Source organism: Palaemon carinicauda, unplaced genomic scaffold (assembly GCF_036898095.1).
Source record: "Palaemon carinicauda isolate YSFRI2023 unplaced genomic scaffold, ASM3689809v2 scaffold529, whole genome shotgun sequence".
Lineage (NCBI taxonomy): Eukaryota > Metazoa > Arthropoda > Malacostraca > Decapoda > Palaemonidae > Palaemon > Palaemon carinicauda.
This window is the reverse complement of record NW_027171793.1, coordinates 25313-32743: the sequence shown is the minus strand read 5'-3', so window position 1 is coordinate 32743 and position 7431 is coordinate 25313.

Below are 7431 nucleotides of genomic sequence, written 5' to 3'. Positions count from 1 at the left end.
CCCAGGCCATTGCAGTATGCCCTTTCTTGCAATTAGAGCACTTTTTCACAGTGGGTATTCCAGCAGCCTTCTTGTCAATGCACTCCTGTGTGGGGTGCTTAAGGCTGCAGACAGCACAGGTTGGGACCTTTGCTTGGCATTGGTCCTTGTGATGCCCATACTTCTCGCAGTTGTAACATCTGAGGGGATCTGGGTAATACTTGTTGACCCTGAAGCTGCCGAAGATGCCTAGATCAACTCTTCGTGGGTGTGGACCCTTAAATGTCACTAGTATGGCTTTGGTAAGGAAACCTGCCTTGTTCTTCATGCGTTCTGCTGCAGTGATGTTGGGTAATTTAACTAGGTGGCTTTCCATCAGGTCAGTTGGGTAGCCAACCACAACTGTTTTTTTTAATTTTTCCTCTTCTTTAAGCTCTAATAGCTTAATGTCTGAGGTGCTCCGTAAGGTTATCAGGGCTCTTGTGTCCCTGGTGGATATGGTCCACTGTCCTTGCCTGTTTGGTTTGGCAATCATTTGTATGTTTTTATGTTTGCTTTCAAAGGCAGCAATAGCCTTGAAGGCCTCTGATGGGTTTGCAGCTAAGACCCTGAAGAAATAGGTCTTATTTTCTCTAGCAGGCTGGTTGCTGCTTCCTGCGGTGAGGTTTCCTTGCTGGGTAGGCACATCATTCCCTGGTTGGCTCCTTCTAGGAAGTTTCTTCTTTCTCCTTACTTCCTGCCAAGGTAGGTTTCCTTCTCCATCAGAGTCGTTGTCAGCGTTGGTCCTCTTCCGGTTTGTTTGGTCCTGGTCCTGGTCCTGGTCCATTCGTTTCGTTCCTCGTTCATCAGTTCCTGTTCGGCTTCCTTATCCAGTTCGGTTAGAAGGGGTTGCAGGTCGGGGTCCATCTCTATTTCACCAGTTCCCAGGGCTTCTAGCACGATTTCATAAAGTTCATTCCAAGATAAGTCCTTTATTTGAATATGTGTGAGTATATGATCAGAGATCATACAGAGAGACAGACCGTGTGCCTGGTGGGGTTGTCCAACCCTTTAAGCCCTAGGGCCCCAAACAAAGTTATAGTAGGAGTTATAAGAATAAAATACAGAATCTGAAAAATGAAACACAATTTCGTTAGTTATATGGGGGATATGCTAACTAACCTATTGCTAGAGCAGTGCTGAAACTAACTCTTTTTAGCTAAGTACTAGCCTGCACAAATAGCTGTTGGGGAGCCTTCTTACTGCGTTCACGCACTAAGACGGCCCAGCAGTCTATTCCTGCAGGTAGGGAGGTTGGGGGTAATAAGCAAAACTCAGTGGAATCCTAAAAGTTTTTATTTGAGCTGATTCCTGACCCTATTTGAATACTGGCTTATTTCGCCAGTTACCAAGAATAAATACCTATTATTTATCAAACAACTTGGCTTATAGGCGCCAAGCCTAACAGCCCTATGCCACTTGCCACAGACAGCGAGAGTGGGAGGTTTTGACCCTTTGGCCCTGCTTCTACTGGAGTTTTAAGACCACAACGGCTACCAGATTTTCCAAAGGAGGATCTATTAGTAAGTTAAAATTATGTAGGTAGAGGCAAAGCTTAGCCTATATTGTCAATTTAGTTTCCCTTATATGAGGGGGCTGATTACAGCCAATTCAGGGGCTAGGCCCTTGTCAGAACAGCAAGAACTGCAACAAAAATCGTCGAAAAAACGGCGAAAATCGGCGACGAATTCGGCGAAAAATAGGCGAAAAACGTCGGGGAAATCGGCGATTTATCGGCGGGAGCGGCGGCGGCGGTCTCTTCAGGAGGCTGAATGTATCAGCCAAGTGAAGAGGGAGCAGGCAACAGTCAGCAACGGCAGAAGAAGAAGTCGGCAGTCAGCAGGGAGGAGCAGAAGTGAAGGTCCTCTCTCAGTGGGATCTGAGTGAGAACTGCATGCACACAAGCCGTTATCCTTATTTAAAATCAAATCTGTAAATTTGAAAATATCATGCACACAAGCCGTTATCCTTATTTAAAATCAAATCTGTCAATTTAAAAATAGCATGCACACAAGCCGTTATCTTTATTTAAAATCAAATCTGTAAATTTAAAAATAGCATGCACACAAGCCGTTATCCTTATTTAAAATCAAATCTTTAAATTTAAAAATAGCATGCACACAAGCCTAAATCCTTATTCAAAATCAAATCTGTAAATTTAAAAATATCATGCACACAAGCCGTTATCCTTATTTAAAATCAAATCTGTCAATTTAAAAATAGCATGCACACAAGCCGTTATCTTTATTTGAAATCAAATCTGTCAATTTAAAAATATTATGCACACAAGCCGTTATTCTTAATTAAAATCAAATCTGTAAATTTAAAAATATCATGCACACAAGCCGTTATCCTTATTTAAAATCAAATCTGTAAATTTAAAAATATCATGCACACAAGCCGTTATCCTTATTTAAAATCAAATCTGTCAATTTAAAAATAGCATGCACACAAGCCGTTATCTTTATTTAAAATCAAATCTGTCAATTTAAAAATATTATGCACACAAGCCGTTATTCTTAATTAAAATCAAATCTGTAAATTTAAAAATATCATGCACACAAGCCGTTATCCTTATTTAAAATCAAATCTGTGAATTTAAAAATATCATGCACACAAGCCGTTATCCTTATTTAAAATCAAATCTGTCAATTTAAAAATAGCATGCACACAAGCCGTTATCTTTATTTAAAATCAAATCTGTAAATTTAAAAATAGCATGCACACAAGCCGTTATCCTTATTTAAAATCAAATCTTTAAATTTAAAAATAGCATGCACACAAGCCGTTATCTTTATTTAAAATCAAATCTGTAAATTTAAAAATAGCATGCACACAAGCCGTTATCATTATTTAAAATCAAATCTGTAAATTTAAAAATATCATGCACACAAGCCGTTATCCTTATTTAAAATCAAATCTGTCAATTTAAAAATAGCATGCACACAAGCCGTTATCCTTATTTAAAATCAAATCTGTCAATTTAAAAATAGCATGCACACAAGCCGTTATCTTTATTTAAAATCAAATCTGTAAATTTAAAAATAGCATGCACACAAGCCGTTATCCTTATTTAAAATCAAATCTGTAAATTTGAAAATAGCATGCACACAAGCCGTTATCCTTATTTAAAATCAAATCTGTCAATTTAAAAATAGCATGCACACAAGCCGTTATCTTTATTTAAAATCAAATCTATAAATTTAAAAATAGCATGCACACAAGCCGTTATCCTTATTCAAAATCAAATCTGTATATTTAAAAATAGCATGCACACAAGCCGTTATTCTTAATTAAAATCAAATCTGTCAATTTAAAAATAGCATGCACACAAGCCGTTATCCTTATTCAAAATCAAATCTGTATATTTAAAAATAGCATGCACACAAGCCGTTATTCTTAATTAAAATCAAATCTGTCAATTTAAAAATAGCATGCACACAAGCCGTTATTCTTAATTAAAATCAAATCTATAAATTTAAAAATAGCATGCACACAAGCCGTTATCCTTATTCAAAATCAAATCTGTATATTTAAAAATACCATGCACACAAGCCGTTATTCTTAATTCAAATCAAATATGTCAATTTAAAAATATCATGCACACAAGCCGTTATTCTTAATTTAAATGAAATCTGTCAATTTAAAAATATCACGTACACAACCCGTTATTCTTAAAATCAAATCTGTCAGTTTAAAAATATAATGCACACAAGCCGTTATTCTTAATTAAAATCAAATCTGTCAGTTAAAAAATATCATGCACACAAGCCGTTATTCTTAATTTAAATGAATTCTGTCAATTTAAAAATATCACGTACACAACCCGTTATTCTTAAAATCAAATCTGTCAGTTTAAAAATATAATGCACACAAGCCGTTATTCTTAATTAAAATTAAATCTGTCAGTTAAAAAATATCATGCACATAAGCCGTTATTCTTAATTTAAATGAAATCTGTCAATTTAAAAATATCACGTACACAACCCGTTAATTCTTAAAATCAAATCTGTCAGTTTAAAAATATAATGCACACAAGCCGTTATTCTTAATTAAAATCAAATCTGTCAGTTAAAAAATATCATGCACACAAGCCGTTATTCTTAATTAAAATCAAATCTGTCAGTTAAAAAATATCATGCACACAAGCCGTTATTCTTTATTAAAATCAAATCTGTCAGTTTAAAATATCATTCACACAACCAGTTATTCTTAATTAAAATCAAATCTGTTAATTTAAAGATATGCACACAACCATTTGAATGTTCCTGTGCTTGAATTCAAAGGCTGCATTAGCCTCAAAAGCCTCGGAAGAGTTTCCAGCCATGACTCTGAAATAGTAGGTTTCATTTTCCCGAGATGGCTGGTTGCTGTTCTCAACAGTGGGGTTTCCTTGTTCATTAGGCATGGAGTCGAATCTAGGATTGTTTCTTCTTGGAAGTTTCTTCTTTCTGTTGACCTCAGTCCAGGGTTGGCTTCCTTGCTCATCGGAATCAGTGTCCAACGTGTATCGTTTCCGGTTCATCGGGTCGGTCAGGCAGGGGGTCAGGTCCGGGTGCATCTCAACTTCGCCAGATGCCATGGCTTCTAACTCAATCTCTAAGAGCTCATCTACAGGTCTCCAGGATAAGTCCTTTGTGGGTAGGAAGGTGAGGAGTTGATCGAAGATCGAAAAGATAGATAGTGTGTCTGGTGGGGTTGTCCAACCCTTTAAGCCCTAGGGCCCCTATCTAAACAAAGTTATAGTGGTAGGTAGAAGTAAGAGATAAAAGAATCTGTAAAGAATTGTTATTATTGAGGGGACTCTAAACTATCCTATTCTTAGAGCAGTGCTGGAACTAACTCTTTTTAGCTATGTACTATCCTGCACAAATAGCTGTTGGGGAGCCTACTTACTGCATTCAAGCACTAAGACGGCCCAGCAGTCTATTCCTGCAGGTAGGGATGTTTGGGAATAAAAATAAACTCAGTGAAATCCTACAAATTTTATTTGAGCTAAATCCTAACTTGATTTGAAAACTGGCTTATTTCGCCAGTTAGCAAGGATCTAATCTATTACCTATAGTCTATCGACTTGGCTTATAGGCGCCAAGCCTATCAACCCTGTGCCACTTGCCACAGACAGCAAGAGTGGGAAGTTTTGACCCTTGGTCCCTGCTTCAACTGGAATTTTAAGACCATAACTTAAAATATATTGCACCAACCTCCATCAAGGTCCTTGGGGTACCCACCTCCCCTAAGACATACCCCATCCTCCCCTCCTCCATTGCCTACCCTCCCCCAGACCCCCCCACCCAAAATCAAAATCCTAGAGATAATGAGTCACTTGAAGTAAACAGGATTATCGGATGGATGATTTACTTTGAAGATGATCCAAACTATGAGATACGCGTGATGTATTGGCTCATATCAGATGCCGTCTTACGCTATTCTTGGATCGTATAATAGAAGGTAAAGAATGAAGTAGACATAACTATGTAGCTCATGTGAGATTTCCGAGGTCGAAAAGAATAATATCAAGCAAGACTTAGATAAGTACATCTATTATCTTTCCTATATAATAAAGAGAAATTGTCTGATTATATATATATATATATATATATATATATATATATATATATATGTGTGTATACATACATATATATACACTGTATATTTCTTTCCTTTCACGTTTAGAAGAGGGGGGGTGTTATTCATTACTTGGTGAGATGAGGTACTCTGATAGTTACACTTGGAAAGCACACTCATACAAATTGCCGAACCAGTGGGTTGCAGTTAGGAAAAGAGTTGAATCTGTGTGTGTATATCTATCTAGATATTTATGTAAATGTTGACGGCTCGGGTACGGTAGTGTACCAACCGTGTGTCACACAATTGTACATAATTATTTTGTATATATTATGCTTGTATCTGCGCTCTTCCCTCGCACTAAAAAGAACCTGAATGATCATGTCTCCGTTTTGCTCAGTAACATTATCTGTCTCTCGAACAGGTCATGTCCTGTTGCCTGGAGGTTTTGTATATAAAGAAGAGTGTTCCTTAATAAATAACTCAGTCGTTTCCAATCTGCCTTTGAGTTCACATCCTCTCTCGGCCCATCACATTGGTGACCCCGGAAGTCGACTCGCTCCCACCGCCTTCCACCCCCAACCCCTCGCCCCTCCATCGTTGGTACTATGGCGGACTCTACAGCAGTTGGTGCTGCGGCCGCGCCATTCAAACTTTCATCGTTTGCCAGCGGAGAGGCGTTTGCTTGGTTTCAGCGCGCAGAAGTCCAGTTTCGTATCAGGGGCGTGACTCGCTCAACCACCAAAGCGGATTATGTTCTCACGGCGATACCCGAGGACACCTTCCCAGAAATATCCGACTGGCTTTGTGAACAAGGAGACACCCCAATAGCGTATGACGACCTCAAATCATACCTTCTGCAGCAGTACTCGCCGTCGCCAGCCGCCCGTATAGCAAAGCTTTTTCAGCTCTCGCAACAACCGTTAGGGGACCAAAGGGCTTCGCTTGCCCTCAGGGAAATGACCAGTATCGATTGCCTTCAACCTGCATCAGACGGCTCTCCTCGTGAGGTGAACCTACTCCGTGCCCTTTGGATACGCCGTTTACCTGAACCTGTGCGCGCTGCCATACCCGATGTCGATAGTTTACCCATAAAGGACTTGATGACCAAAGCCGACGTCTTATGGACAGCCACTTCAAGACCTCCATCAACGCCTCCACCCCTGACGACGAGGATGCCTATTCAACGTCAACCGAAGCTGACATAAATGCCGTAGGACATACACGCCTACCCCGTGACGTGCCGAAGCGGCGACAAAGCCGCCCACCACCCACCAATCGCTCGCGCCCCAACGAACGACTTCTACAGCCACTTACTACCTCCCATCCGCCGCAGTTTTGCTACTACCACTTCAGATTTGGGGCAACCGCAAAGAAATGTGCCAAAGATTGTCAGTGGCCAAAAAACGTGTAAGTAGGCCATCGCTTGTGGCGGTAGCCTCCCATGTTTCTAATCTTTTCTTTTTACAGGATGCAGGAACGGGCGTGCGATTTTTGGTAGACACGGGTGCTTGTCGTTCTCTTTTGCCAAGGAAACTCTTCAAGGCACAACGTAGTCTGTCTACATCTGCCGACGTCCGCTTGGTAGCTGCCAACGGATCTGCGATACCCACCTATGGTTACGAGAACCTCACATTATCGTTCGGAAACGGTAAATTCAATTGGAAGTTTCTCGTTGCTGACGTCACAATGCCTATCCTCGATGAGGATTTCCTCTCTCATTTCCACCTTCTGGTCGATATCGGCCACCGACGATTGGTCAACGCAGACTCGTACTTGTCGACACCTCTTCAAACCGCCCCCTCTAACCTCGCTCTCCACATCAGCGCACCCACGGATGCCTAC